Source organism: Tupaia chinensis, unplaced genomic scaffold (genome assembly GCF_000334495.1).
Source record: "Tupaia chinensis unplaced genomic scaffold, TupChi_1.0 Scaffold000426_1, whole genome shotgun sequence".
In the NCBI taxonomy this organism is placed as follows: domain Eukaryota; kingdom Metazoa; phylum Chordata; class Mammalia; order Scandentia; family Tupaiidae; genus Tupaia; species Tupaia belangeri.
The window spans coordinates 2,639,149-2,661,740 of record NW_006159931.1 but is presented as its reverse complement, the minus strand read 5'-3'; the positions used below and the strand labels follow the sequence as shown (position 1 = coordinate 2,661,740).

General features: G+C 43.3%; 1 long non-coding RNA gene across 1 annotated transcript in view; it reads right to left on the bottom strand.

The window, feature by feature from the left end:
• LOC102470185 (uncharacterized) overlaps positions 1–22,592 on the bottom strand; it is a 66,550-nt gene that overhangs the window by 25,477 nt on the left and 18,481 nt on the right. The window lies entirely within an intron of this gene.

Below are 22,592 nucleotides of genomic sequence, written 5' to 3'. Positions count from 1 at the left end.
TCGCTGGACTCCCACGTAGTCGACCGCGGTTCGTGTCCCGGACCCGGTGGCTTAAAACTCACGCCGGGCGCGTGTGCGTGCGTGCCCAAGATCCCGAGAGGAGAATGGAGGAGAAGGGATTGCGGCATGACCACCCCCCCTGGGGGGTGATTTCTCGCTTTCTGTTTCTATGTCTCTCTCTGGCTGTCTGGCGAGCACACGCGCCCTACAGTGAAAATCTCTCAAAAAAAAAACAAAAAAAAATGAAAGCTGGGTGTGCATGCGTGCATGCCCAAAATCCCAGGAGGAGAAGGGATTGTGGCGTGGCCATCCCCGCCAGAGGGGCGATTTCTCACTTTCTGTCTCTCCATCTCTATATGTGCCCTATAGCAAAAATCTCTCTTAAAAAGAAAAAGAAATTAATCCTAAGAAACTAATTTAGGGGGCCAGCAAGTGGCACGGTGGCTAAGGTGCTGGACTTACACATGACTGACTGTGGTTTAAGTCCCAGACCCAGAGGCTTGAAAATCATACCAGGCACTTGTGCATGAATGCCCAAAATCCCAAGAGAAGATAGAGAAGAAGAGATTGCAGTGTGACTATCCCCTCTGGTGAGTGATTTCTCACTTTCCTTCTCTATATTTCTCTGTCTCTCTCTTCTCTGGTGATCATGTGAACCTATGACAAAACCAAAAGAAAGAAAGAAAGACAATAACTTGGGTGCCTGCAAAGACTGCACTACAAAGACATTCACTGCAGAATTATTATGTAAATATAATAACAGACATCATTAGATGTAATTACATATTAATAATATGTGTACAAAGATGACATGGATATATCTTGGGCTCACATATTATTATTGGAGTTTTCTTCTCGGTTGCAAAAAAACATTATGAATCTTATATTTGCGGCAAGAACCATTCAGCAGTTAAGGCAAATTTAGACATTTTTGTAAGATTCTTTTAAAAAAAAAGTTTTTTGCTAGAAGGTGCATGGACTTGCCAGAGACAGATGGAGAGAGAAAAGGAGAGGAGAAAGCCATCCTCTCCCCCAGTGGGGAATGGTCATGCTGCAATCCTTTCTCTCTCTTTTGGGATTTTGGGCACATACAGGAACCTAGCATGTTTCTCAAGTTGCTGGGTCTGGGACTTGAACCATCATACAATCAGCCATGTGGAATCCAGTTGCCTTAACCACCATACTACCAGCTAGCCCTGTTATTCATATTCTGCCTGCAGGATTTATCCATGTTGCTGCGTGCAGCTATAAAATACGCCCATTTCTTTTCTTTTATAAATATTGCTATAGGGCATGTGTACTCGCTAAAGAGAGAGAGAGAAAGAGAGAATCCCCGGAGGGGACAGCCACTCTGCAATCCCTTCTTCATTCTCCTCTCAGGATTTTGGGTACACACATGCATGTGCCTGGTGCATTCTTCAAGCCATTGGGTCCACGACTCAAACCACACAGTTTACCATGTGGGAGCTAGCTGCCTTAACCAGTAGGCCAGTGGCTGGCCCACGTGTGCCCATTTCTGTAGCCGTATGAAATTCCATTGTAGGAATAATATAAATTATATTTATCCATTTTGCTGTTTTGGATATTTCAGGTGATTCTTAACAGGGGCTTTGTGGATCCATACCAGTGTGAAACTTTATCACGTTTTAGGTGTACATGAGTAAAAAATTCTCTAGAAGGGCAGGCACTTCTATTTCTCCAGGTAATGCTAACGCAACTGTACTAATTAGCACTCTATCAGCAATGTATGGGAATCACTGTTTCTCCACATTCTTGCCAACACTTGATATTGTCACACTCACTGTTTTTTTTCCCTAATCGACAGAGGGCTTGTGTGCTCACCAAAGAGAGAGAGAGAGAGAGAGAGAGAGAGAGAGAGAAGCCCTCAGTGTAGCATGGTCACACTGAGTCACTTTCCCTCCATTGCTTCATCCTGTCAGGATTCCGGACATGTACTCACACACATACCTGGCATGTTTGCAAGCCACCGGGGCCAGGTGTGAACCTCAGTCAGCTCCATTGCTTCATCCTGTCAGGATTCCGGACTGTACTCACACACATACCTGGCATGTTTTGCAAGCCACCGGGGCCAGGTGTGAACTTCAGTCAGCCATGTGGGATCAGGCTCCCTGTGCATAGGGCTTTACTGATATACCATGGGGCCAGGCCCAGACTTGTTCATTTTTGCCTTTCTGGTGAGAGTAAAATACTGTCTCTAGGCAGTAATTAAATCTAATTTAGAATTTGAAACCTTAGAAATAGTAATAGCTAACATTTCTTGCCTGTTTTCTAAGTGCTAATCACTGTGCTATGAACTTTACACGCGAAGGAATGAAAAGCTTGCTATTTAAAATAACAGCTTCCTCCTAAGAAGAGGAAGTCTCTTATCTGGAAAGCCCTATGGTGCTGAATCCCTTGGTTCAATTATACTAAATGAGTGTAGAAGTAAATTTGGTACTCAAAGCTAGAGAGCTCTCAATGGCTCTACCTCTGAAGTCAGAAGAATGTGGAGCTGTAGGGTAAACATAGAGAGGGTGAAGAGGAGAGGAGGGGACAAGGAGGAAGAGGGTGCGTCAGTATGTGATATATAGATCTCGAGTTACTGACATCACTAAGAGATTCTTCAACTTTTAGTTCAACAATGCCTTTCATTAAGTCTATTACACAACACACAGTGTATGAAGGTGGCTAACATTTTTTAAAAAAATTATTTAGTTCTTCCATGAAAGAGAGACAGAGAACAATACAGAGGAAGGCACTCCCAAAAGGGTCTTTATGTCGTGATCTGGATCCACTCCAAGTCTCAGTTGACCAAGATTCAGGCATACGCACCATGCACACAAACCCAAGACCTTTCCCAGTGCATGACCACTGCATCATAACCTGGCCCTGTTTTTGGTTTGTGTTCATAAAATTTTCTCACATGGCATAACACCGTGTGGAAGAAAAATGGCATATTCAGGATGTAGAAGCAATTTTCAACAGAACTAATTCCCACATGCTGCAATCAGAAGCAGAGCAAGCAGAAGGATATAAGCACCAACAGTTTCTGGGTCCAGATGTAGAAGAATGAAGATAGAACCTCTTTTCTCACCATCTACAAAAAATCTACTTGAAATGGGTCACAGATTTAAATGCAAGACCCAGAACTACTAGAAGAAAACATATGGGAAACACTTCAGGACATTGGTATAGGTAAAGATTTTTTTGAGATACATCTCAAAAGAATGAGCAAAGCCAGCAGGTGGCATGGTGGTTAGGGCAACTGGATCCCGCATGGCCAGCTGCACAGTTTGAGTCTTGGACCAGGAAGCTTGAAAAACTGCTGGCCATGTGTGTGTATGCCCAACATCCTGAGAGGAGAATGGAGAAGGGATGGCAAGCATGGTCATTCTCCCCAGGAGGTAATTTCTCACTTTTCCTCTCTATCTTTCTCTGGTGAGCACATGCACTCTATAGCAAATATAAATAAATAAATATACAAGCAACAAAAGCAAATATAGACAAATGGGATTTTAGCAAACTAAAAATCTTCTGCACAACAAAGGCAATAATCAACAAAGTAAAGCGATAACCAACAGAATGGGAGAAAACATTTACAAACTATTCAGTCAACAAAGTATTAATATCAAGAATAGTTGAAGAACTTGAACAACTTGACAATAACAACAACAAAAATAATAATTCTTCTAAACGGGCAAATGGAACCAGCAGGTGATGTGAAGGTTAAGCTGCTGAATTGTGTTAAATCAGACACAAAAAGATAAATACTGCATGGAGGCTAGAAAAAGTTGACTTTTTAAAAGTAGAAGGGTCCGCTGGTGGTATAGTGTTTAAGGTGGCTAGATCCCAACACAAGATTTTGTTCCCAACGCAAGAAATGATAAATGTTTGAGGTGACAGATATGCTAAGGACCAAAATTTGATCAACACAGATTGTACATGTATAGAAATATCATACTATGACTCATAACTATGTACAACTATTGAGTGCCAATTAAGAAAAATAAAAGTTCAATGTACAAAATAAATAAAAAGAATGTAAGCACCACAATCTTCCCCATTCACTGCACATGGAAAAGAATTTGAGAGAATTTTATCTAAATTTAAGCAGCTAGCAAGACTCTAAGTGATATGTAGGTAACACTTCCATTGTTTTTTTTCCTATAATCTTCACAGCCATCCTGTTAAGTAGGTATTGATACTATTCCCAAACACAGATAAATATATCAAATCTCACAAAGGACAACTAACAGCCTAAAAATGAAAACGAAATCACTTATTACTATATTTCTAATTGATTTTGCAGAGTGGAAGATCCTTCATTTCCATAGAAATGTTGGATAAAATTTAACCCTTCCCCTAAATTTTTAAGTGTATTACCAATCTTTTTTTTTAACTGCTAGCAGTTATGTGGACTCAGAGGGAGATGGAAAGAGAGAAAGAGAGCGAGAGAGAGAGAGAGAACATGCCCCAGTGGGGAATGTGGTGACACTGCAATCCCTTCTCCTCCAGCTCTTTATCCTGTCAGGATTTTAGGCATACAGACACATGCCCAGCATGTTTTATAAGCCACCCAAGTTAGGTTTTGAACCAGTCAGCCATGTGGGATCCAATTCCCTTTACCACTAGGCTACAGGGCCAGCCCTATGTGGCAATTCTTGGAAACAAGAAAAGAATATCCCCAGGCATGAGCTAACAGCTAACAGTCAATGTGGGTGTTGGGAAATGGGTAAATTCTACAAAGACGGGTGACTGAACAAATATCTAGGGTCTCAGCTCACCAGGGGTGGGGGCTGGAACTGAGCTCCTTCTGTCCCTGGCATAAAATTGAGAACCCTGAAACAGTCCATAGAAGTCCCTTCATTGGCCAAAGATGAGACAAGCAATGGGCCATGTTCTAGGACCAAGGAAAGTAAAAGGACCAGTTTAAAGAAAGCAGACCATCAAGCTACATCACGCATGGTCATGTGGTTCAATCCACACCACCAGTCAGGCACAAGAACCCATTCTAAAAACTTAATATGTCACTGATCTGAAATCTATAGGGTCCCAAATAAGAACCTGCATTCACAGAAAGCCACTTCCACCAAAGATAAGCTCACAATAAAAAATTACTAAACTCAAGGAGAAAATAACCTTTGGAAGAGAAAACCAGAAAATACAACAAATGCAACAAAATGAAGAGCAAGGCATTGCAGTTATAATGAAATTTCAAAGAGACCTTAAGATAACATAATTCAAGGATGCAGGGGCTAGATGGTGGCCCAACAGTAATGCAATTGAATCCACATGGAAAGATCTTGGGTTTGTGTCCCAGGATGTCACTGTGATACCAGGTGCATGTGCATGCCCATGACCTGGCTGGCTGAGAATGGGGGCAGAGTGCAGTGCAAAGATGCTGTTGGTGGTCTCTCTTTCTCTCTCTCCCCCCCTCCCACTCATCTCTCTCTGAAGAAATAGACAAGCAAACTTAAAAAAAAAAAAAAAAAAAAAAAAAAAAAAAAAAAAACCATGTAGTGGGGCCAAGTGGTGTAGTGGTTAAAGTGTTAGACTCCCACATGGCTAACCGTGGTTCAAGTCTCGGACCTGGAGGCTTGCTTTCTCACTTTCTCAGTCTCTCTCCCTCTCTCTCTCTCTGTGTCTTCTCTCTTGTGAATTAAAAAATAATGATAAGGGACCAACAGGTAGCATGGTGGTTAAGGCACTGGACTCCCACATGGCCAACCACAGAGTCCCTGGAACCAGTGGCCTGAAACTCACACCAGGTACAGGTGGGTGTGTGCCGAAAATCCCAAGAGAACGGAAGAGACAGATTGTGGTGTGGTCATCTTCCCTAGGGGGTAATTTCTCACTTTCTGTTTCTCTGGCAAGAGCACGTGCTCTATAGCAAGAATCTGCTCCCCACAAAATTAAATTAAATAGTTCTTTAAAAATGCAGTAATATAAGGAAATAAAGCACATAAAAGTAAGAAATGAAATAAAATGAAAGAATACATCACTAAGATGACTGTGAAATTTTTAAAGAGAACTCAACTGAACTAGAAACAATAAAGTCATTAAAATTAAAAATTCAATGGACACATTATACAATACACTATTCTGAGGAGAGATCCAAGAAACGAAATAATTGATTTGAAAAATTTATACAGAAGGCAATTTGTAGAGATAAAGAGGTAAAAAGTATGAAAAAAAATGTACATCCCCAACACAGAATGAACAGATTCAGCATATACTTAAAAGGACTCCCAAGGAGGGATGGAGACAATAAGAAACAGGAACTATAACGTGTTCAGGCCGGATTATTAAGCAGGTGTGTGTAGGAAAAAATATCTTAGACATAAAAGTCTAAGAATTTTTTTACTGCTAACATTTTCTTACTAAATTAAATACCAAAGGTGAGATTTTAGCAAAAAAGAAACCAAACCCAGATGAAAGATTTGGGATCCAAAAAACACATGGTGAGCCAAGAAACTGATGAAAACAGTAATAAATCTAAACAATATTGACTGTAAAACGCTAACAATAATAATAGTGATGACCCTATTGGGAGTGTTGTTTTGTTTTGTTTTTCAAAGATGGAACTAAAAAACTACCCAACAGTAACACCGAAGATGAGAGAGGATGTTAGGAGTTAAAGCACTCTAAGTTGCGTGTATTGTTTGAGAAAATGAGAGGGATATTGATTAGATGTAAACCTTTCATCGTGCATACTAATAATTAACCACCCAAATGAATACAAATCAATTGTTTAACTTCTAAACAGGGAATGGGATAAGAGAAAAAACATTACAAATAGGAAAAAAAAGTAAAATAGCTAAATAAGCAAAAACACCCTAGGTATGTCTGTCATTGTATGAAATATAAATAGAGGAATTCTCACACATATGACCAAGAAAAAAATAACCCAACAATGCATTTTCATCACAGCATTGTTCTTAGAAACTATTCAAACCAACTCAAATTTACCATCCTTAGGGGACTAGAGAAATACATTGTGAGGGGTCAAGTCATATGTCAGCCAAAGATGGCTGTGCCCAGGTAAGTTGAACACAGGTGGCAGTGAGAACTGGTGTGGCTGAGGAATACCAGGAGGAGGCGCCAGCTGTTGGAAGAAGAGCATTAGAGTTGAGATGGAAAATCATGAACCTGGTCAAATTATCAAGGAAAACTTAAATCAGAGAAATAGCTCTCTGTCCTAATTTTACCAGAGTTATACCTTAGGAAATCACTGTATGGAATTACCCCAGTTCATGTTACTTCTCATTATTCTTAATTACCTGAGGGTGCTCGTACTTGCCAGAGAGAGATGGAAAGTCAGAGAGAGGGAGAAAGCACCCCTTCAAATAGGGTGCGGTCACAACCCAGTCCCTTCTCCTCCACTGCACCATCTTGCTGGGATTTGAGCTTGGGGCATGCATTCACACGCATATTTTTCAAGCTGCCAGGACTGAGATTCAAACTGTGGTCAGCCATGTGGGATCTGACTTCCTTAATCACTAGGCTCCAGGAAAAGTCCCTACTTCACATTCTTTACTATAGTAAGCAGACAGTAATGAGTTAAATGCAAAATATAGACTGAATGTGCACCGAGCCTAGGGCATAGCTATAAACCCCTACAAGAATTCGGTTAAGTCTTGTTACTGCATTGTGTTGTATTTTATCAAATGACTTGAAGTCTGGAAGATCAGTTAATTGACATTGTCTTATAGTATTTCAATTGCTAATAGCCATTTAGAGCTGGTAATAATGACAAGAGTTTTTCCAGCCACTATGTATCTGATTTACCAATTATTCCAGTTCCATACAGAGACTTCCCAAGGTAAAAATCTGGTAAAAATTAACATAAAGAGAGTAATTTCCTTGATTCTCTCATACACTAAAATAAGTGTGGTGAACAGTTATGTGAATGGTCAGTACTTTGCTAGGAATTCCAACACTCATGACAACCACAGAAACCCAGTATAGAAGCATTGAAAAGGCTGGAAAAACAAGCAGTGGCTTCAAGAAGAGAGACTGTCCTCAGACCACAGAATTACTGCAGGCCTTTAAATTCTTTCCCTCTGAGCTTTTAATTGGCTTTCTTTTAAGCACGAATTTTCCTGAATCTCCTCTAACTGTCAAATCAAGCATGGGCTGTGACACACACCAAGGCAAAGGTGAACTGGCATCTGTGGGGCGATGGCTATCCAATTACAGCAGTTTTAGCAGCTGTTCTTGGGGTCAGAAGCCCTAGGCTATGGAAGACTTAGGGGGACAAAACTGCTAATGTTCTGCTAAGTGCAAGTCAGTTCCAATACTAGTATTCCACGAATGGGGGAGATATATGCATTCATTCATTCTCCCATTCACTTGACAGCTGTATTTTGAGCGCCTGTTGGATGCCAGTGCAGTCCTCGGAGATGAGCTATGTGGAGACAGACCTGGTCCCTGGGCTCCTGTTGCAGGTGATCTACAGGGAACAGCTGTCATCCTGGCCTTTGGTATGTCATCATTTCAGGGTGATGCCCAGCCAACCACAAATGCCAACAGAGTGCTTTGAGGCTCAATGAATTGTGGAGTCAGGTTCTATTTGTAAATAGAATTGGGTCTTTGTGAAAGGCAAAACTGAATTTCTTCCAAAATTCCAAAGTCACTGGAGTCTCAGTGAAGAAAATCTCAACCTGGCCCTGCTACCCTCTGAGCCTACCCAGGGTTTTCATTAAACATTCAGATCTCCCCAGTCCTGCTAAGACAGATGTTGAGCTACCTCTTTAAAGACTTCCAGAAGAAGGCCCAATTTCCAACCACAGGTTCTATTCATACTTAAAAGGAGAAACAAGATGTTTCTGTGTGGAGTAAGGCCAGGATAAAGCGGAAGGAGTGGGTTGAAAAGACGACACCATTGATGGGTTTCCCCATGTAACGAGAGCAAGGCTTCGCTGAGCACCCCTTGGTTTCGGGAGCCATTTACCCATCACTCCATCAACGCTCCCCCCAACCTGGCTCAGTGGGCAGTCAGGCCTATTTTACCACAGACAAAAATGAGGTTCAGAAAAGGGAGCCACGAAAATAGAGAGGCAAGAAATCTGTGGGACACAGAAACGGTTTATGGCCTGTTGATGATAATGCGTACAGTATTCTCAACTGGGTTGGTCTGTGGTGTATTTCATGTTGGGTACATTCTCTTCACAAGCCAAATGATGTATAGTGATTGAACGTTTAAAAAATTATAAGAAAAGAATAACAAAAATAAATAAATAAATAAACAAATGGAGCCACCAACCTAGGAGTTGAGGTCAGAGCTCTGGTTTGCCAGCACCACCTCCATGACCTTTGTTCTGCCAGGTCAAACTTACCAGGAAGGATGACCTCTCAGGCTCCTTCTGCTTTCCCTAAACCAGTGAGAGCACCGGCTGTTCTCACTGCCAAAGGCAAGTGAGAAGAGACAGTTAATCTTCTGATAATTAAGGGATTAAAACTGTAAACCACAGCAAACATTGTTTCCTGAGTCTCTTTTTATTACTTGCACTTGATAAGATAATAAAAACAGTCAAGAAGGTCTTTGTATCCCTCAATACCCAGGTAGCAGCAGCACTTTTTTCAATACTGTGCTTTATGGAAAGATTAAGTATTAAATTATAAAACTAATCTGGTCATGTATCAAGAATAATGTTCACTTTAATAAAGCTTTGCTCACCATGAAGATTGCTATCAAATGACCTGATCTGTCTCACTAAATAATTTAACAATTGATTTTCTGGCAAAGACACTAAAGAATGAGAGACATCTCAGGAGGAAAAATTTTCTTCTCTCTGGGACTTTTATTTCACCTAAGGCTGGCATTGACTGGCTTGGATAAGGAGTTTCTACTATTCATCCCAAATAGTTCCCGATCGACCAGAAATTTATATTAACAATTTTCCAAATACATGCTGTTTATCTTGATGTGAAGAGATATACTGAAATTCCTGCCTAGGATATCAAGGGAAGAGATGCTTACAAGGGACACAGTTCTGCCTTACCCAGGCAGAACTAAAGGTCTGGTGACAGTGGCAGCAAACAGAGATGCAGATGCAGTGTGGAAGCCCAGAGGAGGGACTCCTGCTTCACGCTGGGTATCAGGGACATGCCTCAGAGAAATAAAGAAATCACAGGAAGGTCAAAGTCTGGGAGGAAAAAGAGCATGGCCACATAATTTTGTGGCTCTGGTGATTAAAAACATTCCAGGTGAAATAATTGAAAAACTCTCAGGGAAATTTTTAATCTGCCTAAATGCAGTCAACACTCAGTTCATATATTTGCTTTACTTGAAAATTCAGTGTATGTATCTATTGAACTTGTGCAGAGGTACTCCCACTGTGTAAAAGCACAGTTATGTTCTAGATGGAGATCATTAAAACCATCAAGCACCCATGTACTATAGAGAATGCCCCGTGGGACACGCCAAGGTCATGCAGACTTAGGAAGACTCTCGTGATGGGCAGAATTGTCTCATGTATTCAGCATGCAAGCCCGTTTCCCATCCACTAGACGTGCTAGCACCCTGCCAATTACAAAACACCCCCAGGGAGTGGACTGACCCTTGTTGGTGGAGGCCAGTGTTCCTAGTTTGTGTCTAGCCCTTCCTGCCTCTTTCCCCTAGAAGAGTGACTGGGTGGGGGGGAGGGTATGCAGCAGGTGGTATAGTGGTTAAGGTGTTGGAATCCCACGTGGCCAACCGTGGTTCGAGTCTCAGACCCAGCTGCTTGAAAATCATGTGCGCAATGCCCAAAATCCCAAGAGGAGAATGGAAGAGAAGGGATTAAGGTGTGGCTATCCCCCCTAGGGGATGATTTCTCATGATTCCCTGTCTGTGTCAGCCTTTCTTTGGCATGTGCACACATCCTATGACGAAAACCTAAAACAAACAAACAGAAAGGAGTGGCTGTAGATTAGTAAGACTGGAGAATACCCCTTCTCTCCAGAGTAAGCATGCTGGGGATATAGCCTTCTGACTGCTCTCCACAGTGGCTATGGATCGATGAATCTGGAGAATCCCCCTTCTCTCTGGAATAAGCATGCTGGGGATATAGCCTTCTAGACTGCTCTCCAGCCAGACAGAAAGGCTGCAGACGTTTAGTTCAGCCCAGAACTGGTGGGTGAGTTAACTCTAAGAAGGACGGCAATATCACTGAGTGAAAGATTTAAAGCCACAGTCTCTAAGCAGCATGGTCGATAATAAAGCTGACTTCTGCACTCTGTCTCCGGAGTCTAACTTCTTAATTGTTTGAGAGAAGCAATGGGGAAGAAAAGGGTACTGTTTATCACCCCTCCATACACACCGCATTTAGGAAAAGGGGCAGTAATTCTAATTCCGAGGAAGCAAGAGACCACCCAGGACAAGTGAGTGGAATGAGGCATGAGGAGCCCATAGAACCTCAACACATAAGACTATAGTTTGCCCACTGACCTCCTCAGGGCCCCAGGCTCAGGAAAGGTGTTCTCAGGCAATCTGAGAGAGGAGGTCAAAGAAGGGAAAGTGCCGACCCCCAAGAACCACTACAGCCACCACCTAATTCTCTCTCTCTCACTCTTTCATTTTTGATTTGCTATAGTGCATATATACTCACGGGAGAGAGAGAGTGAAAAAGCACCTCCCTGGGGGAATGGCCACGCCTCAATCCCTCCTCCTCCAATCTCCTTTAGGGATTTTGGACATGCACACACATGTGCCCGGTGTGATTTTCAAGTTGCTGGGCCAGTATTCAAACATGTAGCCAGTCATGTGGGAACCAGCTCCCTTAACCACCATGCCACCTGCTGGCTCATGCCCATTGTCTATCTTAACCATAGCAGCCGAAATTGTTTTTCACATTGGGCTTGGATGTACATAACATTTCGTGTGTTAAAAAAAAAAATGAAAATTCCAATCCAAGAATATATATAGTGTGTGTGTGTGAGAAGACATCTGATTTAAAGAATGGACAGAGGGCCCAGTGGTAGTGCAATGGGAATACTACTAGGCTCACGTGGGAAAGGTCCTGGGCTCGTCCCTGAGCACTCCAGATGCACACAGGAGCCCATGAGCTGAGGAACAGAACTTCTCAAGAGGGAGGGAATGGCCACAGGGCATCTCACCCTAGAGGAAAGTCAGGGGAGAGGAAGACAGGAGAGTGACCACTGCGTCTGTTGACAGTGACTGATCTTGGCAGGAGCAGACTCAGGGCAGTGCCAAGGGTCAATGATTGGCAGTAGGTTAGGAGGTAAGTAATGTGAAATAAAGTGGGGAAGTAGAGGTCATCTCAGCTTCACTATGAAGAAGGCAATGAAGTCTGGACATATTTATTGCCCTAGTCTTATGGTTGGTGAAAGGTCCCATGCACACAGAAATTCTGTCAATGCATTCTGCTGGTCAACAGAGTATTATTCATGGTAGAAATGGAAAATTCCTTCTTCAAATAGAGTGGTTGAAATAGCATGAGCTGGGGGCTGGGAAGAGCTCTACAGCAAATCCTTGGCTTCTTCCCTAGAAGGGCCGGGTGTTTGTTTTTACTTTGGGACATTTATCTTTCTAGGAAGTCCAGCTATCAGATGGACACTGCAGCCACCACATTCCCGTTTCTATAATAATATATTAATGAATGTTAAATCAGCAGGAGAACGATGACTACTCCTTCTCCATGGTCCATACCCTGCTGGTTGCAAGGACATAAAGGCTGCTAACTGGCTGCCTAATAGCCTGCAAAAGTCACTGAGGTGACATTGCCAGTGTTGAGGACCCTAAAAGGGCTTCTACCTTCATTCTTAGACACAGAGAAGAGTACCAGAAAAAATCAGAAAGCACCATCTCAACAGAATGAAAACTCCGTAGGTTAAGAAACACGGGAGAAATTAGAGGGGGAAATGAAGAGTCGTAATTGTCCTTCTGCTAAGTGCAGCTCTGAAATTCAAATTATGTTTGACCTCCCACCCAAGGGCGGGTGAGGAGTCAGAAATACTTGCATGGCCTTCTGAGCTCCACAAGAAGAAAGACCCACAAGATGCCCATTAGACCACTAGAATGAATGAAGACCCGGATCTTCTGGCTCTAGCTTTGATCTTAAAAGTGGTCCTTCTTTCAACTAGCTGCATTCCCTGCATCTCCCTCTACTCATAACAAAACCGGTTCACAGGCCACTGTGTGAGTAACTCGTTGGACCTGCCATGGTGCTCAACTAGAAGAGAAGGGGATCAAGTGTCAGGTGAATGGTGTTCCATGTACTTAGCTTCCATCCTTATAACCTTGAGGGTCGTTTGCACCCATTTTACAGATGGGAAATCAGAGGCCAAGAGAAAGCGAGTCACCGGCATGAGGTCCCTCAGCTTATGGTGGCGGTCAAGTAAGAACTCAGATCTGACTATCTAAAACACATGCAATGGGGTCAGCTGATGGCTCAGGTGCTGGATCCCACATGGTCAACTGTGTGGTTCAAATACCAGATCTGATAGCTTGAAACATACAGGATACAGGTATGTGCATGCCCAAAATCCTGAGAGGAAAGGGGATTGCAGCAGGGCCATCTCTCCAGAGGGTATTTCTCACTTGTTCTCTGCCTCTCTCTAGAGAACACACATGCCCTCTAGCAAAAACTAAAAAAGAGGGGGCCAGGAAGTGGCATGGTGGTTAAGGTGCTGGACTCTCACATGGCTGAACGTGGTTCATGTCCCAGACCTGGCAGCTTGCTTTCTCACTTTCTCTCTCTCTCGCTCTCTCTCTGGTGAATTAAAAATAAATAATAGTAATGCAAAAAAAAAAAAAAACCTAAAAAGAAAAGAAAAACAGGTTGTGCGTGATGAATAAATGAATGGTAATTGAATGAATGATAAAGGAGCAATAAATTAAGTCTTTCATATTTCATAAATTTATTTATTTATTTTATATTCAATCACTATGTATCATTACAGCACACCAAGCGAAATTTCCTATCATGACTACACTGCATATGGATCCAGTCAGAGACATGACCAGAGACATTATAATCAACAGATTTCTTTCCATTTTGGGTCCCTTAAATGTTTTGCTTCTTTCTTCTTCCCCTTGATCCCCTCCTACTCACCCTCCCCCACTGTCCCCAGTATCACCATTGTTCATCACGTTAAGGCTCATTAGGGAGTTTTGTTTCTTTTCCTGTTTACTTTCAGAATCACTTCTTTATCCATAAATGACTATTAGCCAGACAGTCCTGTTCATGGCTGGAGATGTAGTACCCCAAAACTGATAAGTAGGCAAGTTCTGGCACCTTCTTCCTCGGGCACAATAAACTGTGTAAGATTTATTAATCTTAAAATAGCCCACAGGTTCATCTTAAAATAAACCACAGGAAATATTAAGTAGAGAGCAGATAAAGAACACTGTTTTGTAGCTAAATAAATTTTGGTATATCCACAAAATGAGATACAATGCAATCATTAAAATATAAAATATTAGAGAGTTTTAAGTGGCATGTTATAATGACAAGTAGGGAAAATGTGTGTGTGGGCACGGACTTTGGCAGATTGAATTATGGGTACATTTTTTTTTAAATACTTTCTGTGCTTCTAAAATTTCTTTTGTTAACAGTCACAGTTTTTAAGATTAAAAAAAAAAATGTGTCACATATTTAGGGCCAGCAGATGGAGTAGTGGTTATGTTGCTGGACTCCCACATGGCCGACCACAGTTTGAGTCCTAGACATGGTGGTTTGAAAATCACTCCAGGCTCTTGTGCGTGGGTGAAAAAAACGTTTAAAAACTTTCTATTGTTCCATTGAGTGCTTACAAAAAACAATCCAAAGAGTTCATTTATTTTTCTCTTTTGGAGTTCATCTTTCTGTAGGCCTGTGTTAAAAACCAAAACAAAACAAAATAAAACAAAACAAAAACAACTCAGACCAGAGCCAGCAGGTAGTCTGGTGATTAAAGCACTGGGTCCCACATGACTGACTCCATGATTCAAGTGCCAGACTCATACACTTGAAAAACACACCAGATGTGTGTGCGTACATGCCCAAAATCCCAAAAGGAGAATGGAGGTTTGCAGAGTGGCCATCCGCCGGGGGGTGGTACCTCACTTTCCTTCTCTCTGTCTCTCCAGCTAGCACGCGTGCACTATGGCAAATAAATAAAGAAAGAAAGAAATGTAAAACGCTAGGCAATCTTTTCCTCATTCTCTGAACACCCTGGCTCCTTGGGCCTGGTTTCTTGCTGGACAACATCACACCATTTTGATTCCCGTTTAATGAATTTGGCTACAGGCTTGAGGCTTCCAGGAAGCACCAGTGAAGTGAGCTTTTTTCCTGCTTTGGTGTTTTCCACAGTAGAGCTTAGCTCTAGGAGAGAAGGTTCATTACACAGAACCCAGCAAAGGCTTCTCCAGGGTTTGCTATTTCCCTGAGGAAGCCCTGAGCACCAGCTCTATCACCCCCAGGGAGAGTGGGTGTGCCCAAGAACCCAAAAAGATAAGGGAGGAGAAGGGGTTGTGGTGTGGCCATCACCTCTGGCCTCTCTCTCTCTCACTGATCCCACAAAACAGATGTTGGGATTAGCATCTAGCCATTATTTCACAGAGCAATTTGTGCATGTTTAGCGCTTTTCGAGAATTCTTACCTTAATTTAACACAAGCAACCTGGGAACTAGAGGCTCTGTGACTTCCCAAGGACTCAGGGCTTAAAGAAAGGGGCGGAGGCAGAGCCTGAACTTCAAGTCTTCTGGTTCTAAATCCCTAGTGTTTTCCAGTGTAATAGTCTGCCACCTGGAGGCTCCTAAAGGACTACATGGACTATGTAGCCATCCAGGGCTGGCCTTAAAGTTACAAGCAGCTCCTTTGGTGACAGACAAGGTATAAATAAGTGTTCAATGTTCTTTTCTTAGATGGAACTGAAATCCCAGGACAGTAGGCAGTGCCTACAACAAAGCTAAAGAAAGTCATCCCAAAGTCAGTAACAATTTCTAAAATTGAATGCATGCCTCTGATTAGAAAAAATGGCAGTAAAAGTCCAGTAACAGCTCGACATCACTACTTACCCAGGAAATACAAATAACAACTGTTCTGTAGTAAGTACTATACATTCACCAGAATGGCTAAAATCTTAAAGACTGACAGTACTAAGTGTTAGCAAGGAAGTGGACCAATGGAATGGCCAAACACTGCCAATGGGAGGGTGAAATAGTTCAACCACTTGGCAAAATCAACTAGCAAGGACAAATACATGGCTCTCTAAGGCCTGGCAAATTCACTCCTAAGTATAAAGCCAAGGAAAATAAGTATGTATTTCCACCACGAATGATTATAGCAGCTTTATTAGAAAAACAAACAAACAAACAAACAAACAGGAAATGACCAATTGCCATCAGCAGGAGAATGAAAACTAGAATACCCATACGTTAGACTGCACAACGATGAAAATGGACAAATAATTGTATCTTAGTCTGTTTTTGTTTGTTTTTGTTTTGTTTTGGTTTGTTTTTTTGCTTGCTGACAAAAATATCTGCACCAGAGTGCTTTCATAAATAAAATAGGAGTTTATTTACAAACTCATGATTCTGGTAGCTGGACAATTCAGTCTGAGGCCTTCAGCATGGCCAACGGAAGCACAGAGGATGGCAAGCACGTGCAGAATGGAAATCATACAGCAGTTCCTTCTAGTCCATCCATACCTTTGGGGTATGCACACATATGCCCAGCATGTTTTTCAAGCTGCCAGATCCAGAACTTGAACCATACAGTCGGGAATGTGAGATCCAGCCACCTCAACACCACGCCACCAGTTCGCCCACTGATTTCTCCTTTCCGACATGTTTTCATGAGAACTAACCCTTTTTCATGAGAGTCAGAATTCACTGAACCTCAGGAGACATCCTGGTTTATTCATGAGACTCTGGCCTACTTGATGCAACCACCACCAAACAGTCACCACCCTCTGGGCCTCACCCTAGGATACCACACAGGAATTAAGTTTTCACTCAATACTTTTACAATACAGACAACACAGTCGAATCCCAACACATGACTTTCCGGGGACATAGTGAAATCATTGCAAAGTGCTATGAGAATGACAGGGATAAATCCCACAGACAGTATGTTGAGAAGAAACCGTCTACGTCGGAGTGGTACATATGATTTCATAGTATACTGGAGACAGCTTAGACTAGCTCACGAGGATGGATTGTTACACTTTTGTGAAGTGTGCAAGTCAACTGCTAAATATAGACTATTAAAAACTAAAGTATACAAACTGACAACTAGATAAACTATATGTAAAACAAAAGTGTAAATAATCAAACATCCTTTTTTTAAAGAAGTATTTTATTTATTCATTTATTTTAATTAATAAATGAATAAAATTCATTATTAAATTCATTAATAAAATTAATAATTTGACTAGAGAGTGACAGAGGAAAAGTGAGAAAGCAAGCCACCAGATCCAGGACTCGAACTACAGTTGGCCATATGTGAATCCAGAGCCCTTAACCACCACACTACCTGCTGGCCCTCCCAAAATTTTTTTTTTTTTTCGAGAGTTTTTATTTTTTGCTATAGGGTGCGTGCACTCGCCAGACAGACAGAAACAGAGAGATAGAAAGTGAGAAATCACCCCCCAGAGGGGATGGCCACGCCGCAATCCCTTCTCCTCCATTCTCCTCTCGGGATCTTGGGCACGCACGCACACACGCCCGGCGTGAGTTTAAGCCACTGGGTCCAGGACTCGAACCGCGGTCGACTACATGGGAGTCCAGCGACATAGCCATTACGCTAACTGCTGGTTCCCCAAAACTCTTCTTAATCACTACATTTTTACTATTATCTATGCAAATGAGGTCATTTATATCTACTGTATCTGCTTGGTGGAAATACTATATAATTCTATTCTACTGTATATCTATTCTCAATTCCATGTTCAACAGCTACACCTTGATGGCTTCAAAACAGTGGGAGTAATTGCCAGGAAAATTGACAAAGGTACAAATTAGGGCTTTTCCCTTTTTGTTAAGTTTTGGGTAGCTGGTTGTCACATGCTTATCAGCATACCACGGATAAGATTTTCTAGGGTGGGAATTGGGGAATGCTTGCTTGGGACAAGGCACACAGGAACTTCACGGAGTGATGCTAGTGTTCTAGTCTTCGATCATGGTATCAGTGTTCCATGGGTGTAAACATATGTGTGTACTTTACTATATGCAGGTGATGTCTCAACATTTTAAATACATTTTTCAAAAGTTTATTTATTCCATGAGTAAGAGAGACAGAGAAAGAGAGAGTGCACACCCCCTCAACGCTGTTCCAATACCATAATCCCCACCAGCCTTCAGCCAATCCCAGATCATGGCCACACATGTGTCCAGCACACTCAGGAAGCTCTGAACTTGAATCATGAACCTTCCCAAGTATGACTGCCTTGCAGAGTGTCACAGTTTATCTATGTGCCTCCTTCTGACCTCTAAAAATAAAACTTAAAACAATTTCCCAAAACAATTCATCTGAAGAAAGCTCCCTATGTAGGAAGGTGGGATGGGGAGGGCGGGTTTGCATCCCCACAAAATCTGTTCATCGTCGGGAACCAGCAGTTAGCATAATGGCTATGTCGCTGGACTCCCACGTAGTCGACCATGGTTCGTGTCCCGGACCCAGTGGCTTAAAACTCACGCCGGGCGCGTGTGTGTGCGTGCCCAAGATCCCGAGAGGAGAATGGAGGAGAAGGGATTGCGGCGTGACCATCCCCCCTGGGGGGTGATTTCTCGCTTTCTGTCTCTATGTCTCTCTCTGTCTGTCTGGTGAGCGCACGCGCCCTACAGTGAAAATCTCTCAAAAAAAAAAAAATCTGTTCATCGTTGTGAGAGCAACACGAATTATGAGAGACCCTGGAATGAGAAAGAACTTCTAGTAACTACGACCTGAGAGCTTGGAGAACAGAACCTGGGCCGGGACAATAGCCCGCACTCAGGGCAGACCTTGGTAACAGGGGCTGGCATTTGTTGAAGGCCATTTTACATGCTCTCCATGGGTTCTGCCATTTCATCTGTCACAACCTGAGAGGCCGTTATGATCCCCATTTTTCAGATGAGGCAACCAAGGTGAAGGGCAGGACTCCAGAGCGGAGCCTGGGAGGTGGCAGTATTGGGATTCCAACTCCACAAAGCTGCCTCCAGTGCCTGTATTAATCACTGCATCCTTGGCCAATACATCATCAAATCAAGCTATTAAGTTGTTAAATAATTTGCTCCAGATAACATGATCCCTGCTTCAGTGTCCCAGAGACCCCTACCTGTGAAAGAGACAGACAGGGGAAAGTCCACAGTTGTCCTCAGTCACCTGCATCCCTTCCTCGCCAACGTGGCAGGCACATAATGGGACTCACCTGATGTGAGGTTCAATAAACCTAACTGATTGTACATGATCCAAAAGGGGAACCTTACCTGGCGGGTCAAGGAGTGCGAGCTGGCTGGCTATGCCAAGGGAGGCACCTGTCCCACGAGGAAAATGGAAACTGGAAGATAACAATTATCACCGAACTCCCTCAGCTGAGCCCAGCTCTGGTGAGTGGAGTATCGAAGTCCGAATGTGTAGCCCATTGTTCCTGGAAGTGAATTACCCCAACCTCACCCTGTCTGGGCATGCGGTTCTCCATGCACACAGATCAGCCTGCAGCAGGACTTGTGCACAGGGTAATGCGCTCCCCTCAGAACCAGTCTTGGGCGATTGATGGAGTCACCTAGCCAGACCTGGGAGACACTTTATGAATCACGCGGTTGCATTTGTTGGCGAGAGGGCTGATATGCAGAGGGGTGATCTAAGGAACCCCATGAAATCGAGAAGAGGAGCCAGTCTGCAGACACACCTTTAGCCTGCTGCACTGGCCAGCATGATGGGGACCAAGAAGTGCTTCTCTAGTCTCTGGGTGACGTCGCTGTGTCTTCACACCATCATGGCTGCTCAGTCTCGGGGAGGACACTTGTTGAGTCCCAGCAGAAACCAGGAAAGCAAGCCAGAGCCTGGCTTGGGCTGTGGGTGGTACAGGCTCTGGGAAGATGGCAGGGATCCAACAAGGGCTTGAGCCAGAGCTCAAGGCAGGGTGGGGCAGAACCTAATGAAATCCCGGCAGCAGGAAAAGTCCCATCTCTCTTAGCCTGCCTCCAACTTCTCACGCAACCTTCATCTCTGGGACCCTGCCCCTTCTCTGCTCTCCTCTCCTCTGCTCTTGTCTTCTCCTTCTCTGGCTTCCTCCCTTCCCCAGAGAGGACAGAAAGATCAGAATGACACGGTGTGAAAAGAGTGGGCTGTGGAGTTACGTAGACCTGCTTGAGACCCTGACAGCTTACACACTGGCCTTTAAGTGTCCCTGATTGATAAAATGGGGAGTTTCGTGTGGTTATTCACTTACTTATTTTAGAGGGATTTTTGCTATAGCACACGTGCACTCACTGGAGAGACAAAGAGACAGACAGTGAGAAATCACCCCCCATGGGGGATGGCCATCCCTCAATCTCTTCTCTTCCACTCTGCTCTTGGGATTTTGGGCTCACACACACATGCACCCGGTGTGTGTTTTAAGTCACCGGGTCTGGGGCTCAAATTGTGGTTAACTACTTGGGAGTCCAGCAGCATAACTGCTACGCCATCTGCTGGTCCCTAATGTGGTTATTAAAAGGTTTGGAGGGACCAGCAGTTGGCATAATGACTATGTCAATGGACCCCCATGTAGTCAACTGTGGCTCCAGTCCTAGACCCCGTGGCGTGGCTTAAACTCACGCCAGGCGTGTGTGCGTGAGTGCTCAAGATCCCAAGAGGAGAATGGAGAAGAAGGGACTGTGGCATGGCCATCCCCCCTGGGGGGGATTTCTCACTTTCTGTCTCTCTCCATCTTCCTGGCAAGCACACACACCCTATAGCAAAAATCTCTCCAATAAATAAATAAATAAATAAATGGTTTGGAAGAGACTATCTCCAAGTAAATGTATGCATACACACATACCTTATTTTTTAGTATGATGAGCTTGCCAGGAAAAAATAATTAATAAACCATCTTCATTCTTCTCCTATCCTAGCCAGAAAGATCTGGCTTTTAATTCTGGAATTTTGACACTAGACCCAGCCTAAGAACCTTTTGGACTTTCCGGACCCTTGATCTCTCCTACCTTTACATAAGAAGGCCCCTTGCCCTGGAACTACCTTCTCCTTATCCTCCCTTACCTGGCTGCTTCCTACGAACACCTGAAGACTCAGCCGCAGTATCCCTTCATAAAAGCCATCCCTTTGGAGATTCGCTTTTTTTCAAGGTCCTGAGATGAATTCTTTTTTTTTAATTAAAGAATTATTTATTTAATTTTATTTATTAATTCATTTATATATATTTTTTTAATTTGACCAGAGAGAGACAGAGAGAAAGTGAGAAAGCATGCCACCAGGTCCAGGAGTCAAATCACAGTCAGCCAAGTAGAAGTGCCCAGTGCCTTAACCACAAGGTCACCTGCTGGTCTTCTGAGCTGACCTCTTTCTAAATGCACCTGTAAATCCAAGGACACAGACACATTTGAGCATGCCCGCTCTGTGCTTTCACTCCAGACTGCCCTCTTGAGGGTGGAGATCCCCATTAATCACTGTATTCCCAGGTCTAGCAGGACAGGTACCCGGAGGGTGCTCTGGACAACAGGACTGTGACACGCACTGATTCAGTCTCCCAGTAAAGTGTGAGTGGCTTCACTTAAAGTGGGGTGAAGGGAAAGACCACACAGAAGGGTAAACGCTAGCAGTGAAATTGCAGGTAGAGGGGCAGAGAGAGCAGCACAGGATGGGCCCCTCCTGAGCCTCCTGAGATAAGGACAATTTCTCCAACTGGCAGGAACCTAAAGGCAATCAGATTTCGGTTGCTTTTTTCCAGCTGTGTTCTCTGGATTCCTTGAGATTCCCTGAGAGTGGGGGGGGGTGGAGGGAAGCAAGATAAGGGCTGAGGAATGCCTGTGGCTCCAGATTCTCCACCCCCAATCCCGAAAGGGGCACCCAGACAGTGCCACAAGTTAAAGCATGATCCTCAGAAAGGCTGCCCCACACAAGGAGGTAATTCACATCCGTGAACACACGTGTCCATGATCTGGCTGGCTGAAGCTGGGGTGGGTCATGTCGTCAAGACGATGTTGGGGATACTCTCTGTCTTTCTCATTCATGGAAGAAATACGTAAATAACTCATTTGAAGAGAATTTTAAAAGTAGGGTCAGTAAGTGGTGTGATAATTAAGGCAACTAGATCCCACTTGACTAACTGCAATTGAGGTCTCAGACCCAGAAGCTTGAAAAACACATTAGGTTGGGTGTTTTTGCGGGTGGCATAGTGGTTGATGCATGGGACTCCCACATGGCCAACCATGGTTTGAGTCCCAGTCCTGGCGGCCTACTTTGATTCTCTCCCTTTCTCTCTCTTTCTCTGTCTCCCTCTGGTCAAATTGAAGAATAACAATAATAAATAAAATTAAATAAAAAATCCCATTTTAAAAAAGAATAAAAAGCACACACACACACACACACACACACACATGCTGGGCATGTGTCATGCGTGCCCTAAATCCCAAGACGAGAATGGAGGAGAAGGAATTACAGCATGGCATCCCCTCTGGGGGGATG